At 38.0% G+C, this 23,459-nt stretch overlaps 1 protein-coding gene and 1 long non-coding RNA gene across 13 annotated transcripts in view; one reads left to right on the top strand and one right to left on the bottom strand.

The window, feature by feature from the left end:
• Positions 1-23,459, bottom strand: part of LOC115216158 (sickle tail protein-like) — a 460,762-nt gene that overhangs the window by 422,518 nt on the left and 14,785 nt on the right. The gene's annotated exons all lie outside the window — the stretch shown is intronic.
• Positions 4,634-16,899, top strand: LOC118765054. Its single transcript, XR_005000899.1, has 3 exons — positions 4,634-4,708; positions 15,134-15,142; positions 16,889-16,899. It is a non-coding gene; the product is annotated as an uncharacterized LOC118765054 (long non-coding RNA).

The raw sequence follows: 23,459 nt of genomic DNA, 5'->3' as shown, positions 1-23,459 counted from the left end.
GGGGGGGGGGGCTGTACAATATATATCCTATTTATGCACATTTTCAAATAATTTCAGGGAGGTGGGGTTCTAGTTTCCTACCCCATCCTTTTTTATGAAGAAAATTAAGGGGTTTGCAGCAGATTAGGAGGCAAGAATAGGTGATTTACACGCGAGAAATCCGAGGGCTTTTTTTTTTGTGAACTGCGTAGAGGTGCACTCGTAAATATTTATCCAAATTGTTTCATAAATATGGTGTTGAATATAGTTTCATGATAGACAAAGTTAAGAGTGATTGAACATCAAAAACCAATTCTTCCAAGACCTCAGGAACACGGGCGTTTTCCAGCGTCGCTGAGTTGGCCCGTATAAAAAGTAACCTAGCGACATATTGTTTGTGATACTTCGGTCTCATTTCGGGACGAACAATGCACTTTTTCAGGCTTTTCCATAAACGCTCAATATTCTGAGTGTGAATAGCTGGGTTATGGGGATCCACAAAGTGTTTAGAGTGATTAACCTGATAGTGTGTATAGCCCATGCTCCTCAAGTAACTATACGCATGCCAACAGTCACTATAGATTATTGATCGCGGCCTGACGTAGCGTCTAATGATAGGAACAAGGGTGTCAGCATCCCTTCCGTTGCCCTCGTCGCATTCGGTCAAAAGTGGGACCGTAAATGATCTCTTCGTCAGGCGTTCCAGTCCACCAAAAAGCCAAACCGTTTTGATTATTCTGCCGCGTTGATATTTTCGATGGACTAGAACCCTTTCATCGATCTCAATTTCAACCCCATCTCCTCCAATCATATTTTGGTTGTTTTCTGCCCAAAACTGGCAGACCTCAGCACAGAAAGACCGCCAATCTACAGATGTTTTACGGGAGAATCTGAGATTTTCCTCGATTAATCTGTGCGACCAAGCTATGCTGAGGAAGTAATTTACGAAAAGCAATATTTCCCAAGGCGGAACATGGGTGTTTTCCAGAAAGGAATTCTACAATAAAGATTCAGAATATCCACACTCCCTTCTGGATTGACGACGTCGTCGTACCATCCTACAGCAACGCCACATGTTCATTTCCTCGCGCAAAATACATGGAAAATATCATGTCGAACAATTGTGGGTAAACGGCAGGATATCGTGTTCCATGAAAAATGTAATGGCAGTATTATTTTTACCGTGCAAACGGGGAACTCCTTCATATAGAGTAATATCGCAACAGTTGCATAGAGCCATGGGTGATCTTTGGATATAAGAACCGTGTTTACTACTTCTTAAAAGCACGTGTATTTGTTTGTCTTTGAAGAAGATCGTCGGTTTCCGTTAAAAAAAATTTTTTTTTACATATGTGGGGTGGAGGGAAAGGGGATGTTCTCAAGTCGGTGTAAAAGCAAGAAACAGAGAATGCGATTGGATCAGGAAAGTTCTCTTGAAGTTGTCGTGCAGAGGGCGTGTGTGTTTGATGGGGTATGCGAGATAGAAAGTGTGGTGTGTATGTGAAGTTCTTTTGTTAGTGTGCGTGAAGAGACAGAGAGAGCAATAGTGCTGGTGGGTGTATGTGTGTGTGTGTGTGTGTAAGAGAGAGAGAGAGAGAAAGAGATTATCTATGTATGTATGAATGGCTTCAGTGACACACATATACATACATACATACACACATATATACATACATACATGTATAAGTGAATGTATAATAGAAATGTGTTACAAAAAGAAAATAGAAACTACACGTGGAAATGTAAGGGAAAAGTATGAAGAAAAAAAGTGAAAATGCACATTGGAAAAGTAACAATAGATATATGCAATTAGATGAACCGAGGTAGGAATAAAAGTAATAAAAGTCATTATTGTGAATTGTTAATGTGATTTAAAAGCATACAGGTTTCGAAAAATTATTAATCATTGCTTTGAATGCACGCCGATTACTGAACGGTGTCAGGTCTACTAGTCCCTGAGTAAAAAGAATATCAGTAAGGGGGTAAGTAGTTCTGGATTTGGAGCCATTAGGGTTGATATAGATCTGTAATGTGAATAGTGTATGGGATGTATGGGGGTTAGTGGTATTAATTGAAAGGTTAGTAGTGTTCTGTATTATGTTATGTATTCATATTGAGTTGTGGAATATATTTATTGATGAAAGTTGCCTCTTTATTCATTCTTTGTTGTACTGAGGTGTTCTGTGAACATTGATAGAAGGGGAAAATTAGGATTAAGATTCCTAGCATACCTTTCTATGTATTCACTGATCTGTATCTGTCTGTATTGTGGGTGATGGATTTGTTCTTTGTGGAGAGTCGTTCTTCGACGGAGTGATATTCCTGTTTGGCCAATATAATTATTACCACACCCTAAGCATACTCTCTTTACTCTTTTACTTGTTTTAGTCATTTGACTGCGGCCATGCTGGAGCACCGCCTTTAGTCGAGCAAATTGACCCCGAGACTTATTCTTTGTAAGCCTAGTACTTATTATATTGCTCTCTTTTGCTGAACTGCTAAGTGACGGGGACATAAATACACCAGCATCGGTTGTCAAGCAATGCTAGGGAGACAAACACAGACACACACGTGTATATACATGTATACGACGGACTTCTTTCAGTTTCAGTCTACCAAATCCATTCACAAGGCTTTGGTCGTCCCGAGGCTATAGTAGAAGACACTTGCCCAAGATGCCATGTGGTTGGTAAGCAAATTACTTACCACACAGCCACTCCTGCGCCTATAAGCATGTATATATGAATGTATGTATGTATATATATATATATATATTATATATATATATATATATATATATATATATATATATATATATAGGTGTATATATAAACGTGTGTGTATCTATATATAATACATATATAGATGTGTTTATATATGTATGTGTTTATATATATATCGATGTATATATAATACGTATATAAATGTATGTATATATACATATGTGTGTATATATACATATGTGTGTATATATATATATACATCTACGTTTATATATCTATATATATATGTACATATGTATTATGTATGCATATATATATATATATACACACATACATTTATCGATATATATATATAGTTATACATACATACATACGTAACCTCTAAATTTTTGTAATTCAAATATGTCAATGAAAGTTTAGTTATTAGTGGAAATAGTACTGAATCTTTTGCTACTCCATACATGAAAATCGACAACTCGATTTTGGAATGCATAAAGAACATATGCATCCTGAAAAACTCCAAAACTGATCGACGCACCCCTCCCTACTCAACAATAATGGGTGCACGAGCGCAACAGTCTCTACAGCTCACAAAAAAAACGACTAAAACAAGTGAAACAGCATGTTATACATACCTGCTGACATCGGTATTGTTTTTTTTTTTTTGCTTTAAAGTTAAGTGATTCTCGTCGAAGCAAACACGATATTGAATAATTCTCCGTCATACGTTTACTAAAAACTTTAGCATACTTCCAAAATGGGACTTCATCTAAGTCTATCTACGTGCGTGTGTGTAGATGTGTGTGTGTGTGTGTGTGGTGTGTGTGTGTGTGTGTGTGTGTGACAACTATCCTATTAGCAACTATCATCATCTTCTTCACAACAAGAAGCAGCTGTTGCTATGCTTCTGATTGTATAGGTGTGGATGTGTATGTGTGTGTGTGGGGGGGATTCTTTTACAAGATAAATTAATTTTGGCGGTAAGGTAAGGACTGAATTCATGGTTTCATTATCACAATTAAAAATAAATTCGAAGGATTAACATTGCACAAGTTCATACATTATTTCCGTAAACTCTAATTGAAATCAAGAAGCTACCACAACCATCCCATCAGCAACAATCATCATCATCATCTTCACAATATTTGTATCCTTTAAAAGAAGCAGCTGTTGCTATTTTTTAAAATTCATTTTACATTGTGTACACCCAGATTGGAACTTTTACTGTACTTCGCACCAGAGAACAATTATAGGTTATCTGAAGAAAAAACATATTGCTAATGAAAAAAGGTGTGTTTGCAGACATTCGATGAATTTTCAAAATTCTAGTCGTTCTATTGACGGGTTTATCAATAGAAAGTGCGCTAAATGTAAAAAAAAAAAACTCTTTCCATCAGGAAAGGTACATTTACAGAAAACTCTAAGCTGCCTATTATACGTATGTAATTTTTCATTTAGTGTTTTATTTTATTTTCAAGTTGCCTGTGACGATATCAGCAAGTATGAATTGCATTGATATAAAAACTGCCGTTCAGTGGTACCAGTTCTGTGATGTTTGTTCGGAAAAACTGCTGCAGGACAAAACTCCCTTTGGTGGTCCAGATCATATAGTAGAGATCGATGAAAGCTTGTTCTTCAATAGCAAGAACAATGTAGGAAGAATGTATCGCAAAACTTGGGTTGTTGGATGTTATGACACCATAGCCAGAAAAGGATTTCTTTACCGTGTACCCGATAGAAGTACAGACGTTGGAGAATGTTATCAGACAATGAAAATTTGGCAAGCTATTGTAATCTCCACATACTCTGTTACATTCACCATACGGTAAATCATTCCCCAAATTTCATAGATCGGTCACCGGGGTATGTACAAATCGGTGGAGGTAAAGATCATGGAACGCACTCCATTTCGGATATTTTTTTTGGTCTTATTTTACATGAACACAACTATATCGAGAGCAGAGATTCCGAATCTTCAAAAAAATCTGCATTTCAAAATTTATGTTGTACAGGCCAAAAAAAATAATAAAATATATATATGCATAAATGACAAAATATATATATATATATATACATAAATGGCAAAACACACCTTTACTCATTGCTCTCTCTCTACAAGAAATCGAAGAGTACTTGTTACTCGCTTAACATTTCGGCGCGAAAATTTGCTAAAGGACAAAACTGTTTTGCTGCTTAGGTCTTATATATCCTGGGATCTATATATATCCAGTCATTTTAGTAGGTATGTAAAATATATTGTTTTAATACACCTTGACTTGTTTCACACAAACACTAACATGTTTTTTTTGTTTTATTTTGTCCAGATATCGTTACCACTTTGTTTATTATTATGTTTTCAAAGTTCTTTGATTTTTCAATGTAATTCACACTCTATAAAATGTATTTCTGCAAAATGTCATCTTAACACTTAAGATAACCAAATTTCAGTTAACAGTTCAACAGCGCTTTTCTCACGGTAAAACAATAGTTTTTCTCTGACAGTAGTTAAATTTGCCAGATGCCTTAGTTGAGCAAATTAATGTCTTCACCACTTGACCCTCTTAACCTCTTCTATTTCACCAATAGCGAGAATAGATATCACAGACCTCCAACGAATTCTATTGTTGGAGAAGCAAGTTGGTGAAAACGCAGTGACAGCGACCATTAGGGACAGAGGGAGAAAGGTTATGAGACACAACATGCCTCGACTCCCTTTTACTAGCTCAATTTCTTTTCTCTTACATCATTCTATCTTTATCTGTGGGTTACTAACTACGAGAACGTGTGCACACATACAGAACGAAATTAACTTGTCTTGTTACCTTGCATGCTTTTCCATTTACTAATTATACATTCCAACCCGTCGTGGTTTTGGGTATATACAATGCAACGGTAAATAAATAACCTTTTCTAACCTAAACATTAACCCCTACATCTTGACCCGCAAAATTCGGAGCTTGTGAATTTTCCGAAGTCCTCTCCCCACCCTCTTGGAAAAGATTTCCTCCCACAAATTTCTTTATAAACGTAATATATGCCATTTGAAAGGTATTTCTATAAAATTTCACGGAAAAAAACCCCCGTCGTTTTCCTAAAAGTTACGAGGGAAAAGCTCGGATCTGGTGAATTTATCTGAAGTCCTCTCCTCACCCCGTTGGAAAAGATTTTCCCCACAAATTTCTTTAGAATCATAATTTATGCCGTTTGAAAGGTTAAAATTTTCGAGTAGCACCCGCACGATAAAATTTTACCGTTTTTTTTTTTTCTGTTTTTGTTAACGGGTGAAGATCTTTATGTTAACCCAGTATTCTATCAAGATTTAAGGTTTAACGTGACATCTAAGAAATTGACGATTTTAGTTCCTTGTTTGAAAGTTAAGTCAAGGTTAAAGTTATGGAAGAATTTTCTAAATATTGAAACAAAAATAAAAGATCTTTTTATTTTTAATATTCAATGCACCAGACACTGTTATGAATACACATATATGTGTGTGTGTGCGTGCGTATATATGTATTGTGTATGTTTATGTATATATGTGTGTGTGTGTGTGTGTATATATATATATGCATGCGTATATACATGCGTGTACTATGTATATGTATGTATTTATGTATGTTTTTGAATGTCTATTTATGTGTGAGTATAAGGGCATGAGTATACACACTGAAGGTTCTCAATGTATCTTATTTCTTTTCTTTTTCTTTTCCCCTTTGTTACTGTCCATGAACTCTGTTTCAAATATTTTTCTTTCTCTCCTCTCCTCCTACCACTTGTGCATCTTATTCCTTTATTTCAAACTCCACCTGTCTAACACCCGTGGACATGTTTACAAAGTCAGAAAACAACACAGCTCCCATGACTTTCGGAAACATTTTTTCACGCTAAGAGTTGCTGAAGCATAGAACAAACTGCCGGCATCAGTTGTTAGTTGTCGGAGCACTGCATCCTTCAAAACTTCCATGCTTCCTGAGATTCGCCAACACTACACCTCATTTTCTCCCCTCCATACACACGCAAGCATGTATCTGACTCATTCACTGTTCACTTCTCAGACATTTGTACATTACTGCATATACTTTATACGCACTTTTGACAAGTTGTGGTGCACCTGAGCACTGTATACAATAATTTCATTATTATTATTATTTTAACTAGCAACAACAAACGTTGTGTATAGAAACATTAACCTTTGGTCTACTAGAGAAAATGTATGTCACTAATTATTAGCAGGGTCCAATGGACCCAATATTTTTCCTTCAATTAAACTACCACTTGCAGCGTGAAAGGTGTTTGTAAGCCATTTAAGAAACACACAAAAGCCGTTCGATTCACTTCAACATTTAAGTTTAATTTGTCAAAATATTTTCGTGGCTTTAAGACCGCGACCTGTTCACTGACAAAAATCCGTGCTGCATCTCAGATTTTTGTCAGTGAACAAAATATTTTCGTCGCTTTAAGACAGGTCGCGGTCTTAAAGCGACGAAAATATTTTGACAAATTAAACTTAAATGTTGAAGTGAATCGAACGGCTTTTGTGTGTTTCTTAAATGGCTTATAAACACCTTCCACGCTGCAATTGTTTTCGTTTCAGCACACGATTTCAGATCAAATCACTTGCTATGCAAGTACATCTCCGTAAACTACCACTATTTCTTAGCCACATAATAGATGCTATCAGGTGAATAAAGAATTACTGTTTCTCACAAATTTTTATTAAAAAATACAGCTTAGTGAATATATTATAAATTTTAAAAATTACAAAAGTACAGAATTACAGTTCTTCATGGCAGTGAATGCAGACAACATTGGAATGTTCTTGGCAAACATGGATATACAATTCTTACATGTAGTATGAGTTCTATCTCTTGGGGGGCCACACAAAGAACATTTTCCTTTTTTCTTTGGCTGAGGAATCTCAAAAGAGGTTGAAGATCGTCTTCTTTTCTTGTTTGGTCGAGAAATGTTAGCAGAACTAGAAGATTTGTCATATTCTTGTTGAGCATTAACTCCAGCAAGTTCCTTTCCTAACTGAATTAGGCACTGTCTTCTTTTATCCTTGAAACTCTGCAAGTGAAGCTGTTTAGCAACAAGGAAAGCATTCACTGCACTTATATCAATCATGTTGTAGAATATAACCATAGGCCATCTTTAGAGTCATTCTTTTGCAAGTGTATGTCCTTACCATCTTATCTAGGGTACTTACTCCTCTTTTTGTTTTGTTGTAACATGTAATAAATTCAGGTTTCTTTTCAGCTCATTTTGAATCAATTGAAGGCTGAGAGTGCATAAAAAAATATTTTATTCATTGGTTATCAATGAAACATAATCAAAATGTATAATCTAGTTGAAGTAATCTATGCAAGAAGGTTCGGAAATGTAGAAATAACAGCTAAGTAGCATAGAAAAATAGACAGGGATAGCAATGACATGAATGGCTCAGAGTCTAGTCAACTAAGAAACAAAGAGCAGTTTTTATTAATGGAACACTAAACATTTCTAGAAACTTCCAAGAGAAACGCGAAGCTTCTTGAATAATTAAGAATTACTTCTCATGATGCGGATGTTTTGAGAAACTTACTGAAGGGAGATTACTCTATAAAACTTTCTGCAAGATAGATCATTCGACTATTTTTGCTACAGACCACAGGTTACTGCACACTCCCTAGGCAGAATTAACGTTACACAGTAATGGAAATAACAAATGTATGCATCATAAAATGTCAAACTATAGGAACAATATCACAGTTCAAATGTAATAAATGTTGGTTAAATTTTGGGGCTAATACACATGTCTACCGCTTTTGCTAGTCCAAGTTTGTGAATTTGTGTGTAAAGGACACATTTGTAATGTTGTGTGTGTGTTGTCTTTAGTGGGGTTGGAAATAGTTTTTTCAATGTGAGCCCTTTTTTAGTCTATCAACAGAAATAGTATTTTTACGACGATTAATGTCTAAAGTGAAAACTTTATCTGTACAAGAAAGCACAGAAAAGGGTCCTGAATATGGTGCTGTTAAAGGATGTTTAACAGCATCGTTGCAGACAAAAACATGAGCTCAGGAAGAATAGTCCTTAGGCAAATATGTTTTAATGTCTTGTTTTCTGGTGTTCATATGTGGTAACTTTGATATATAATCACACAAGCATTCAATGAAATTTGTAGTGTAGCTATCTTGCATGATTGCAGGAACAATCCTCTGACCAGGCAGCATCAAGGAAGAACCGTAAAGTAATTCTGCAGGAGAATATCCAATATCTTCTTTGATAGAAGAGCGGAGACCCAAAGGAACAATAGGAAGAAATTCAATCCATCGAGATGAATCAGCAGAAGCACACAACGCAGCCTTAAGCTGCCAGTGAAATCTTTCGATCATACCATTCAAAGCTGGGTGGTAACTAGTGGAATGGATGTGTTTAGTTCCTAGAAAAGTTTAGCTTCAAACTGACGTCTGCGATCTGTTGTTATTTTTACAGGTGTTCCAAAATGAGAAATCCATCCTGTGACTAAAGCTTGTGCCACAGTTTGAAAAGAGATATCTGTGAGTGGAATAACTGTGAGTGGAATAACAGTGTGAAAAACGACCAATTCAAGTTAATAAAAACATGTAGCCCAGATTCGCAGGCCAAGGTCCTACTATATCAACATGTATGTGCTGGAATCATGCATCTAGAGTGGCAAAAGTACCTAACAGTGCACAGATTTTGGACAATTGACACAGGTACGAGTCCAATTAGTTATGTCTCGGTGCATGTTCGATCAAACGGAATGAACTGTAATAAGCTTCAATGTTGCTGTTATACCTAGATGTGAAATATTGTGTAGTGCTGAGAAAACGATATGGCAGTGCTTTTTGGGAACTAAAGGGTGAGGTTTATCAGAAGAATACTTGCAAAGGATCTGTTTGTTTGATGTCGCAACTGGGAAAAATTGGAGGTCAAAAGGAATTAGTTCTGTTTGTTATATATTATTCAAATCAACGGATGGTTGATCTGACATTTCATCCAAGTTAATGTCTGCAGTTGAAAATAATGCGTTTACAGGTAAATGGGATAAAGAATCTGCAACAATGTTTTCAGAGCCTGGAATGTATCGTATATCACTCATGAATTGTGAAATGTAATCCAAATGTCGAATGTCTCTCGGAGAAAATTTATCTGGTTTGCAGTGTAAAGCGAAAAATAATGGCTTATGGGCTTATGGTCCGTAAATATTGGGAAGTTTCTCCCTTCCAAAATGTGTTGGAAGTGAGAGGTAAATAGCTAACAGTTCATGACTGAATGCACTATATTTAGTTTCAGCTGGTTTTAACTGCTTAGAGAAAAATGCCAGAGGTTGCCATTTGCCATGGTGGAGTTGTTGAATGACTTCACCGACACCAGTTTTAGACACATCGACTACAAGAGAAATTTCGGCATCAGGAATGGGGTGAGCTAACATGGAAACACGAGAAAGTTTCTGTTTAATATTGTTGAAAGCTTGTATTTCAGCAGGAGTTAAAGTAATATTTTCTGTTTTCTTCTTGCGATTTCGCAGTAATTTGTTGAGAGGGTATAAAGTTTCAGAACAATGGGGTATAAAACGTCGATAAAAATTAGCTAATCCAATAAATTGTCTGAGCTGTCTTAATGGAAGAGGAACTGGCAAAGGCCTAATTCCATCCTTATCAATGGTGTGTTCAAGGAAAATGAGAGAAAGGCACACCGAAAATACATTTGGTAGCATTGATATAAAGTTTGTATTGAGAAAACCTTTCAAAAAGTTGCTTCGTATGAATCTCCTGTTCTTTCTCAGAAGAACTAGCGATGAGAATATCATAAATATAGGCGTAGACAAAATTTAATCTGCATATTACTTCATCAATGAAATGTTGAAAAGTACTGGCGGCGTTCCTTAACCCAAACGGGCATGGTAAGAAATTCAAATGACCTGAATGGAGTTGCAATAGCCATTTTCGGAATATCATCTGGGTTTACAGGAATCTGATGGTATGTGCGTATCAAATCTATTTTTGATCTGCCTGATCACTCTTTATCAATAAAGCTACAATCTCCAGCTCGGAACCACTTCCGTACAGTTCTTTCGGATAAAGAAACATCACCGTTAAACTGCGCATATTTCTTTCGTTACTTGTAAGGCATGTTTCCCTTTACGGTAAAAGAAAAGCATCAAGTGCCAAAAATGAACTTTCTTATCTTCCATTTTAAAGGGTTACAGAATTAACACAGGTTATAGGAACATAAGCCTTCTTCCACGAAAAGATAGCTTAAACTATGCTCTAAATGGAAGTGTAGTGAAATCCTATTTTATGGACTCAAGCATGTTCTAAAATAAGTTGAAAGGTAAGCTACTATAAATCAGCACGAACTTTCCGGACAACCCAATAAAATGTAGAGCTGTTGTTGGTCTGAATTGTGTTTGTTTGCTGAGAAAATGCTTCTAACTGTACAAACCAGATAGCGATATCTCCAGCAAAAATTGATATTACTGTATTCATAACAGATATCATCATTGTATGAGTTGAAGATAATTCAGTTGAAGAAAATTGACATGGAAAGTATTAGAATATAACTAAATTATTCTCTCATTGGTTGGTTACCAATTTATGTGGTGACCAATTATTCTCTAGAGTAGAATTCAGGATCCACATCGGTTAGTCACCAATTTATGTAGTGAGAATATATGTTCAGTATCAAGTATTGAAATGGCTTTGTGTATATCATTAGAAGAATTCTTACAAAGAAGAAGAATAAATTTGAAGAACTATATATTTACTACATAAAAATAAATTTTATTCGTTGGTTGTTGATGAAACATAATCAAAATATCGGTATATGATTTGAAATAATAATTGAAGGTATTAATTTTGATAATTTTAATATTTAGTCCTATATGTACCTATTGTGGATAATGTCATTCAATGATGATTGAGTTGCTTGAGGGTGATTCTGTCTCTAAAACCTATCTCTCTCTCTCTACATATATATTATTATTTAAATGAACGCCATGCATCCATTTCCAAGTAAGTTTATCTTAACCTTTTTGATGCAACTCTACTCTATACTGTTTTCTACCCCATCCTTTTCTAATTCCCTTTTTTCCCCTTTACCATTTTCTAGCTGTCTCTCTCTCTACCCTCTTTCTTTTTTCTCTCTCTCATTGCTCACATGTGACCATTGTCCATCTTTCTTTTCCTACATGATGTTCTAAGGACTGAACGTCTTTTCTCTCTGTCTTCTATCTCTTCTCTTTTCAAAGAAAATATTTCTCCCAGCGTTCACTATCTTCCCCTCGTTCTGGTCTAATGACCTTCCATGTTTGTTTTTGTTCCCAACTTTGAACATCCATAAATCAAAAATTTTATGTTAGATGTTATGGGAGCAACTGTCTTCGAAGACTCATAATGTCGTTCAGTGCTCGAAATGAGGAGTAGAGAGACAGCTGACAACTAATGAAGAGTTGTTCTTTGTGTTACTTGTCCTGTTTTCCTTTATGTTGTTTACACTTGGTGACGTCCTGTATCCATATATGCATATATATATATATATATATATATATATATATATATATAAGTACACCTGCATATATATATATATATATATATATATATATATGACTATATATATATGACGTATATATGACTAGGTGGCTAACTTCAGGAAACCTACCAGCCACCTAGTCACTTACCAATCGGGCCAACATACCAGCCAAATTGACTACATCCTTACAAGGCAAAGGGAGAGATGGCTGCTTATAAATGCCAAAACCTTCCCAGGTGAAGAATGTACCCCACAACATAGACTGGTAGTTAGTGACTTTAGGATCAGGACTAGGAGGACAACCAGAAGACGACAAATATGGAGAAGAAGGATCTGGAAGCTTAAAGATCCTGCAAATGGACAGAGATTTAGGGACATATTACTTGAAGCCTCTGACGAAGTAGAAGGGGATAGAGCATCACAGGGGGTAGAAGACAGCTGGACGTTTCTAAGGGACAACCTGCTGAGAGCCACTGACCAGATCTGTGGCTGGTGCAAAGTCCCCTCTCGACCTAGAATAACGTGGTGGTGGAACAATATTGTAGACAGGACTATTAGAGAAAAGAGACAGGCTTGGAAGGTCTGGAAAAATGGGGGTAGCAGGGGATTGTATCAGACTGCCAAAAGAGAAGCTAGGAGACAGGTTTATTTAGCCAGAGGGGAAGCAGATAAGAAAAAATTTGCCAATGTTCTACGCCGTGAGGACCAAAGACTGGAGGTGTTTCGTGTTGCAAGACAGTGTGTGAGAGAGAATCGTGATGTGGTAGGAGAGAAGTGTGTTCGCATGGAAGATGGTTCACTTGCGCTAAATGAGGATGCAAAGAGAGAGGTTTGGAGATGCCACTATGAAAGGTTGCTGAATGAAGAAAATGAATGGGATAAAGAGAGTCTGCCGAATGTTGACCCAACAGAGGGACCAGCTATCCGAGTTGATAGTTCCGTGGTAGCTAAGGCAATTAGAAGCATGAAGACAGGGAAAGCCCCAGGCCCATCAGGAATCACTGCAGAGATGCTCAAAATGTCTGGTAGTGTCGGCTATAGCCTAGTCACCCGTATAGTTAATCAGGTGATACACAAAGGGGTCATACCCAATGACTGGTGTGTAGCAGTATAATAGTCAACTGCTACAAAGGTAAAGGTGATGCCCTAGATACAAATAACTACAGAGGTATCAAGCTGTTGGACCAGGTGATGAAGGTTACGGAGAGGGTCATAGCCCAACTAATTAGAGAGAGAGTTAGTTTAGATGAGATGCAGTTTGGGTTTGTGCCAGGGAAAAGTACTACTGATGCTATATTCCTGGTAAGGCAGCTGCAGGAGAAATACCTAGCCAAAGATAAGCCCCTGTACCTGGCTTTTGTTGACATGGAGAAAGCCTTCGACAGGGTCCCCCGATCCCTTATCTGGTGGGCAATGAGGAAACTAGGGATAGATGAATGGTTAGTGAGAGCTGTGCGGGCCATGTACAGGGACGCCGCTAGTAGGGTGAGGGTTGGAAATGTGTACAGTGAAGAATTCCGGGTAGAGGTAGGAGTCCACCAAGGCTCAGTACTCAGCCCCCTCCTATTTATCATAGTCCTCCAGGCAATAACGGAGGAATTCAAGACAGGATGCCCTTGGGAGCTCCTCTATGCTGATGACCTTGCTCTAATTGCTGAGTCACTATCAGAACTGGAGGAGAAGTTTCAGGTGTGGAAACAAGGATTAGAATCGAAGGGCCTCAGAGTCAATCTAGCTAAAACCAAAGTCGTAATCAGTAGGAAGGTAGACAAATCACAAACACCTTCAGGTAGATGGCCCTGCTCGATCTGTAGAAAAGGTGTAGGTAGAAACTCTATAAGATGCACCAAGTGTAAGCTATGGACACATAAGAGATGCAGCAATGTCAAAGGAAGGCTAACTAGGAAGATGGTTTTTGTATGTGGCAGATGCTCAGGAACAATAAACACTGAAAATGCTCTGAGACCAACTTCCGTCACTTTCCAGGAAGAAAAACTAGAAATAGTTGATAGTTTCCGTTACCTAGGTGACCAAGTCAGCAGCGGGGGCGGGTGTGCTGAAAGTGTAACTGCTAGAGTAAGAATAGCTTGGGCAAAGTTCAGAGAGCTCTTACCTCTACTGGTGACAAAAGGCCTCTCGCACAGAGTGAAAGGCAGACTGTATGATGCGTGTGTACGAACAGCCATGCTACATGGCAGTGAAACATGGGCCGTGACTGCTGAGGATATGCGTAAGCTCGCTAGAAATGAAGCCAGTATGCTCCGATGGATGTGTAATGCCGGTACTCACACTCGGCAGAGTGTAAGTACCTTGAGAGAAAAGCTGGACCTAAGAAGCATCAGTTGTGGTGTGCAAGAGAGACGTTTGCGCTGGTATGGTCATGTGGCAAGAATGGATGAAGATAGTTGTGTGAAAAAGTGCCACACCCTAGCGGTTGAGGGAACCTGTGGAAGAGGCAGACCCAGGAAAACCTGGGACGAGGTGGTGAAGCACGACCTTCGAACTTTAGGTCTCACTGAGGAAATGACTAGAGACCGAGACCTCTGGAAGTGTGCTGTGCGCGAGAAGACCCGGCAGGACAAGTGAGTCCATAACCGTGGCCTTCTACATGGGATGGAGCCAGCCTACGTATGCATACCTTCCCTTCTTGGGACACAAAACTCTACTTGTGAAGACGTGATGAGGCAAGTGAGGATCAGAATCGAAATCGATCAATGGAAATTGCGGATGTGCTACCAGTGCCGGTGGCATGTCAAAACTCTGCTTGTGAAGACCCGTTGAGGCAAGTGACGATCAGAATCGAAATCGATCAATGGAAATCGATCAATGGAAATTGCAGATGTGTTACCAGTGCCGGTGGCATGTAAGAGAACTTTCCGTTTCGCGACCGTTGCCAGCACCGCCCCGTTTCGTGTCCGTTGCCAGCCTCGCCTGGCCCTCGTGCCGGTGGCACATAAAAAGCACCATCCGTTCGTGGCCGTTTGCCAGCTCTGTCTGGCACCAGTGCGGGTGACACGTAAAAAGCACCCACTACACTCACGGAGTGGTTGGCGTTAGGAAGGGCATCCAGCCGTAGAAACACTGCCAGATTTGACTGGGCCTGATGAAGCCTTCTGGCTTCACAGACCCCAGTAGAACCGTCCAACCCATGCTAGCATGGAAAACGGACGCTAAACGATGATGATGATGATGATGATGATATATATATCATCATCATGATCATCATCGTTTAACGTCCGCTTTCCATGCTAGCATGGGTTGGATGATTTTGATTGAGGGCTGGCGAACCAGATGGTTGCACCAGGCTCCAATCTTGATTTTGCAGAGTTTCTACAGCTGGATGCCCTTCCTAACGCCAACCACTTTGAGAGTGTAGTGGGTGCTTTTTACATGCCATATATATATATATATGAATGAACTAACAGCAAAAGGGAGGGAGGGGGAAACGAATAGAAGGCGAAAGAGAAGAATCAGAAGAAGTAGAAGGAAAACAAGAAGAAGCTGGGGTGTGTCAACCGCTACTGGTAGGGCCATTCATCCAATGGAATACTATGTATTTAACCACACAGTGACATTAGTCTGCAACAACATAAAGTGAAAAGATCTATTACATAGATAACTAGACAATTGTTTGGAGTCAAAGGATGAGTATATTAAAGATGTATGTTGTGGTGAGACCTAAAATTTATGACCTTAGAAGTCCAAGTAGTAATAGTAAAGGACAAACTTACAAAGAAAAATGTACACATAGATAGACACACACACGTATATATACTCGGGGAAGCAGACACACCTACACACATACACAGAAACCCACATACACACACACCTACACACGTATGTATATATACATGTGTGGGTATGTGTGAGTGCGTGCGAGTATCTGTGCATGTATGTGTGGGTGTGTCTGCATCCCCCCTGAATATACATACATGTATGTGTATCTATGTGTACATTCCTGTATGTATGTTTGTCTTTTACTACTTGTACCTCTCTCCCAGTGATGAAACACTCTAAGTTCATAAATTTTAGGTCCCCCCACAACATACATCTTTAATATTCTCATCCTTTGACTCCGGACAATTGTCTAGTTATCTATGTAATAGATCTTTTCATTTTAATGTGCGCAGTTTAATGTTACTGTGCAGATAAATACATAGTATTCCATGGTATGAATGGGACCCCAGCTTCTTCTTCCTTTCCTTCCACTTTTTCTGATTATTCTCTTTCACCTTCTGCTATTTGTTTCTCCCTATTTTTAAACATTTCCACAGCAACAAGATCTGATAAAGGCGCAATATAATAGCTTGACTTTGATGCAAGACTGAAGAAGTCTCACTCCAATGTCCCAAATATTACATAATTTTTCTTTTAGAATTTTTGCATAAACTGGCGTTGCAAATAGAGATGGTACGGAAACATGTGTAACTCATATTTGAAGTTGCGTTAAAGAATTTTCTTTGACTTATTCTTTTCATTGTATATGTGTGTGTGTGTGATATGTACATATGATCTATGTATATATGATACATATATGTATATCATATGTATCATACGTGTATATATCATATTTAGTCCAACCCATAATCATATTTAAGAGCAGATGTACAGGAGTATGAAAATAATGGAAATAATTCTTCACAGTATATCAGATAAATATCTTTTCTTCTGTGGATCACATCCAAGAGACACGGGAATTAGAAATGTGAAAAACATCAAAAAGAAAATAGTCAAAGTGATATATACATACTTACAGACCTACATAAACACACACAAATGTATATATTTATGTACTTATACATGGGTAGTGGGTAGCAAATTTCTTCACTACTTCAGGGAGTGACGACCCTGCCTGACACGAGTCCCTGACTCAGCTGCCTTTGGCTGACAGTACCCGGTATGGGCCCCTATCCAGGGTTACGGAAAGGAGACAACCTTCAAAGAAATCCTAAGTGGAGCTCTGAAGACGGCTTAGTGTTTGACTCAACACTCTTCCGGCAGCTCCTGCAACCAAGCTGGTGCTAAATGTAATGCTCTGCACTCCTTAGGACTACATAAGCAAGGTCGAGAGAGGAATCCTGACAATTAGGCTACCCAGGGTGACTGTGGTGATTGTAACAATTACTGTGGAATATCTCTTCTAAGCACTGTTGGAAAGACCTTTGCTCGCGTTATCCTGTCCAGGCTACAACTGCTTGCTTCTCGAATTTATCCAGAATCGCAGTGTGGCTTTAGAAGAAGCAGATCAACTATTGACATGATATTCTCCATATGCCAACTTCAGGAGAAGTCCAGACAGCAGAAAATGCCATTATATATGGCCTTCATTGATCTGACAAAGGCCTTTGACATGGTAAGTAGAAAAGGCCTCTTCATCATGCTCCAAAAAATTGAATGTCCACCAAAGCTACTGAGGATCATCAAATCTTTCCATGATGATATGCAAGGCACCATACAGCACAATGGTTCAACATCAGCTGCCTTCCAAATAAAAAACGGGGTAAAGCAAGGCTGTGTCCTTGCTCCTACATTATTTGGTATCTTCTCGCTGCTGCTGTCACATGCCTTTCAGACATCAGGTGATGGAGTGTTTCTGCACAGTAAAAGTGATGGGAAACTGTTCAATCTCTCGTGTTTGCGTGCCAAGACCAAAACCAGAAGCGTCCTGATCAAGGAGATGCTATTTGCTAATGATGCCGCTCTGGTATCACACACAGAGGAAGCCCTGCAAAGGCTCATCAACTGTTTTGAGCAAGCATGTGGTGACTTTGGCTTAGTTATAAGCCTCAAGAAGACAAACATCGTGGGTCAGGCTACATCGGACATCCCAAACATACATATTGGAGACCACAGACTACAGGAGGTGGAGAAGTTTACCTATCTTGGCTCTGCCATCACCTACAACCTATCCCTTGATGCTGAGCTCAATATACGCATTGGCAAGGCAGCTGCTGTGATGGCCCAACCCTCCAAACGGGCATGGGACAACAATAAGCTGACCAAGATCACAAAAATGAAGATTTACCAGGCATGTGTACTTAGCACTCTCCTGTATGGAAGTGATACTTGGACACCATACATGTAAGAAGTGATTTTAATGATTTCAATAAATTATATTATGACTTTTATAATTTGTACTCTTATCTTATATGTACTGAATTATAAGATATATATGTATGCTATTGAGGTTCTCATTTTGTTAAGTGAATAAATAATCCAACATTATAATATCTGAAAGTTGATGAACAAACTAAATTTGTTTCTCCATTTTCTTATTTGTATTATAAATTTACGGTAAAAATATTTCTTTACCTTCACCCATTTGATACAATAAATGAGTTAATTGCATTGCAATTAAAAACATTTATGTATTAAGAATCTAGGTATTTTACCAACAGTATATTGGATAAATACTATCCCATAGTGGGTTACACCCATAATCCGTATCTTACTTTGTACTATATATATATATATGTGTGTGTGTGTGTGTGTATGTGTGTGTGTATATATATAAATATATATATATATATGTATGTATATATGTGTGTGTGTATATATATATGTGTGTATATATATAAGTATGTGGAGGCGCAATAGCCCAGTGGTTAGGGCAGCGGACTTGCGGTCGTACGATCGCAGTTTCGATTCCTAGACCGGGCGTTGTGAGTGTTTATTGAGCGAAAAACCTTAAGTTCTACGAAGCTCCGGCAGGGGGTGGTGGCGATCCCTGCTGTACTCTTTCGCCACAACTTTCTCTCACTCTTTCCTCTATTGGCCTGCTCGCTTAGCCAGCGGGGTGGCGTCATTTGAAGGCTAAAACTATGTGAAGCGCATTGTGACCAGCGATGTGTAGCAACATCTGATAGCCTGGTCGGTCACGGTGATCACGGTGATATATATAAATATATATATATATACATATATTAGGATGGTAACGATTAATTTAATTTTAATAATTAACTTTTGAGAAATTAATGATTAACTAATAGTTAATTTTGATTAAAGCACAAAAATGTCTGCAGTTGCATTTATTGACAAGTTTATGATATTTCAGTTAAAATTTAGTTAAAAACAAGAAATAGCATAGGTTTTTTTCTCACTCAAATGTTGCTGGAAAGCCAGTTACACAAACACACAAGCATGTTAACAGTATTTGGTTCAAGTGATGAGCACATCTTGTTAAAAATGTAACCAGCAGAGCTAAATAATCATTCACACGGAACAAAGGCAGCTGCTATGCACAGAACAGTCTTTGCAAACAATGCCAATTTTGGATTTTGATGTCCATTAAGTTTACACCATTGTAGTGGATCAACTGATTCAGCAACTTTTTTCTCCATTATATATTGCTGTACTTCATCAAAAGCGTTTTCGACACCTTCTCCTAAGTCTGAGTCAGACTCCATCGGCTTAATACGCTTTTCATTAGGTTTTCATATAGTTTTATTGACACTTTTCAATAAAGTATCATCTTTTGCATTAGTCTTCAGCTGATTATCATTAACATCAACTGAGCTGGCAGAATCGTTAGCACGCCGGCCGAAATGCTTAGCGGTATTTCGTCTGCCGCTACGTTCTGAGTTCAAATTCCACCGAGGTCGACTTTGCCTTTCATCCTTTCGGGGTCGATTAAATAAGTACCAGTTACGCACTGGGATCGGTATAATCAACTTAATCCATTTGTCTGTCCTTGTTTGTCCTCTCTGTGTTTAGTCCCTTGTGGGTAGTAAAGAAATTTATTTGTTGTCCAATAAGTAACCAAGTTTGTTCTTTTCAATTGTCTGATAAACACTTCAAGTTTTTATATCATGGATCAAGTGCTATTGCAATCTGTAATATTTCAATACTCTTCATGTCGGCTTCACGTTTTCTGAAGTCATTAACAGATACTGCCTTGAATCTGGTTATATAACCTAGATATTCATCATTTACATGTACTTTGTCAAAGACATTAACAGTGGCAATACACGGCTACATGACATATATTTTTCATCGCCAAACAGAACCATAGCCTGACAAATTAAGTCTAAAATGTTGATATATTTTGAAATCTTTTCCCAATCAGAATCAAACAGTTTTAGACCTTTATATTGCTTCTCGTCGTCTGGAATATAGATGGTTATTGCTTCTCTGGCATACTCTTTACTCTTTACTCTTTTACTTGTTTCAGTCATTTGACTGCGGCCATGCTGGAGCACCGCAAATCGACCCCGGGACTTATTCTTTGTAAGCCCAGTACTTATTCTATCAGTCTCTTTTGCCGAACCGATAAGTGACGGGGACGTAAACACACCAGCATCGGTTGTCAAGCAATGCTAGGGGGACAAACACAGACACACATACATTTATATATATATACATATATACGGCAGGCTTCTTTCAGTTTCCGTCTACCAAATCCACTCGCAAGGCATTGGTCGGCCTGGGGCTATAGCAGAAGACACTTGCCCAAGATGCCACGCAGTGGGACTGAACCCGGAACCATGTGGTTGGTTAGCAAGCTACTTACCACACAGCCACAGCAGACTCTGCAGCATTAGAAAAGCACTGTTCCATCTTGTTGGAACATCTTGTTGTAACTTACGCAATGGTGAATCATTACAATTCTGCAATTCAGTTGTGTAGATAGGGCTATGTTTAAAATGTCCTATGATTTTTTGACATTTAACAACCGATGTTTCTGTTTCTGCAGTTTTAAATCCATGCAATATGCGCTCAACTGCAGGCTACGAGCAAAACCAATTTGTTTAACAGCTGAAACCAAATTTCGTGCATTGTCTGTTACTAGAACCTGAATCTTCTTTGTTATATCCCAATCTTCTACAAATTGTTTATAGGCGCAGGAGTGGCTGTGTGGTAAGTAGCTTGTTTACCAACCACATGGTTCCGGGTTCAGTCCCACTGCATGGCACCTTGGGCAAGTGTCTTCTACTATAGCCTTGGGCCGAACAAAGCCTTGTGAGTGGATTTGGTAGACGGAAACTGAAAGAAGCCCGTCGTATATATATTTATATATATGCGTGTGTGTGTTTGTGCATCTGTGTTTGTCCCCCTAGCATTGCTTGACAACCGATGCTGGTGTGTTTATGTCCCCGTTACTTAGCGGTTCAGCAAAAGAGACTGATAGAATAAGTACTGGGCTTACAAAAGAATAAGTCTCGGGGTCGTGTTGCTCGATTAAGGCGGTGCTCCAGCATGGCCGCAGTCAAATGACTGAAACAAGTAAGAGTAAAAGAGTAAAGAGATATAACTCAGCAACATTGTTAGAATAGTGATGTTCAACAACAAGTACACATTCAAGAATAACACTTATTAAGTTCCAGTCATCAGCAATCTAATGGCCAGTGATTCTGCAATAACTTTCGTTACCCAGTGATGTCCAAAAATCAGATGTTAACACTGAATTTTTCACTACTTTTTTAACACTTTCTCTTTTGCTGTTATAAATATCAGCCAACATTTTATCAATAGTAGTTTATATTTGGTATTTTGAAGCGCTGTACACAATACTTGCTAAAGACCATCATTTTCTAGTATCAATATTGGTCTACTGCTATTAGCTATCCAGTTTGCAAGTGATATTTTAACGTCATATTGTACAGTAGCACTCACCAGATGATCAGACCAACAATAATACTGACTTAAAGTACATTATTTACATTTGATGGATATTTGTCCTCATCTTGTTTGTTGTTAAAACGTTTCAGCTGGTATACCCTCCATATGGCGTAGTGGTTAAGAGCCCAGGCTACTAACCCCAAGATTCCAAGTTCGATTCCAGGCAGTGACCTGAATAATAATAATTAATAGTAATAATAACATCGAAAAATACCTTAGGAACGAGAACCCAAGTTTGAAATTTCCCCAAGACACCTGATGAAGGCTGGAGGGTAAAATCTGCCGAAATATCCGTCAAATGTAAATAATGTACATAATTCCTCATCTCTTAATTATAGAACTGTATGACTTAAAGTAGTCTGCTTGGAGGTAGATGACACTGCCACTATAGACTGACTAAATGAAACTGACTTTGCAAGCTGAGTTTCGAATACTGTAGCAAGTGTTTGTTTTGAAGGTGATAAGTAAGCGATGTGTTAGATCCATAAATGATTTGTCGCAATAGATGCAATAAACTTTACCAGCAGTTTTGATATTACCATCAGCCAACAATTTAAACCCAAAATGTTCATGCAATTGACCTAACATAGGTTTATATTTCATAACTCGATTCTTCTCCGCAGTCATTTTACTGTTGTTACTGTTGCTTCCCAACTTACCAGCTTATTTATTAATGATGGGTAGAAAATTGAATCTGAAACCAGTTAATAAAAATTTAATTGTTAAAACAAAAATTTAATCGTTAAAATAAATTAACGATTAATCGATTAATTAATCTTTAAATTCCACGGCCCTAATGTATATTTATATAGATAAAACAAGTAATGCAAAAATATATTACAGAGGATATATCATAAACAATTAATAATTATTTATGAATATATCAATGGCCAAACATGTTATCATAAATACATAGAAGAAGAATGTTTATAATTAGGAACAAGTCACAGTTATAACTAAGAGGGTTTCAAAACCCCTTACATGTTTAGAAATAGCAGTCAAAACTGCTATAAAGCCACTATTATCACTCATATTATTTCTACTCACGATAAAAGCTGTCTGCGGGCGACATGACATATAGAATTCACAACTTAAAAATAGATGGTTAATTCCCTATTGCAATTTCAACGTTAGGAACCTATTAAAGGTTCCATTTGTCTCGTCGGGAATATTCCTATAGATAGAAATCAATACAAGACCTTACCTTGGGGCTTACATGTATCTTGACTGGCAAGAATAAACTATCTACACACTTAAGTTTTGAATTCAAATGTCATGCATAGTGTTTATAAGAAAAGACCGGTAAATTTGAGCAAACATACAAAAAAATATATATATATGACCTGGGATGTGGTGGTGAAGCATGACCTTCAAACACTGGGCCTCACCGAGGCAATGACTAGTGACTGGGACCTCTGGAAATATGCTGTGCTTGAAAAAACTCGGCAAGCACAAGTGAGACCATAACCTTGTGGCCTACACCAGGGGTATAACCAGTCCACTTATGTGTGCCTTTCCTTCATTGGACTCTAAACTCTGCTTGTGAAGACCTGTTGAGGCAAGTGAAATCAAAATCAAATTTGATGACTGGCATCTGTGCTAGTG

Source organism: Octopus sinensis, linkage group LG10 (genome assembly GCF_006345805.1).
Source record: "Octopus sinensis linkage group LG10, ASM634580v1, whole genome shotgun sequence".
NCBI lineage: Eukaryota > Metazoa > Mollusca > Cephalopoda > Octopoda > Octopodidae > Octopus > Octopus sinensis.
Note: the sequence above shows the minus strand (reverse complement) of the source record. Positions and strands in the feature narration are given on the sequence as shown.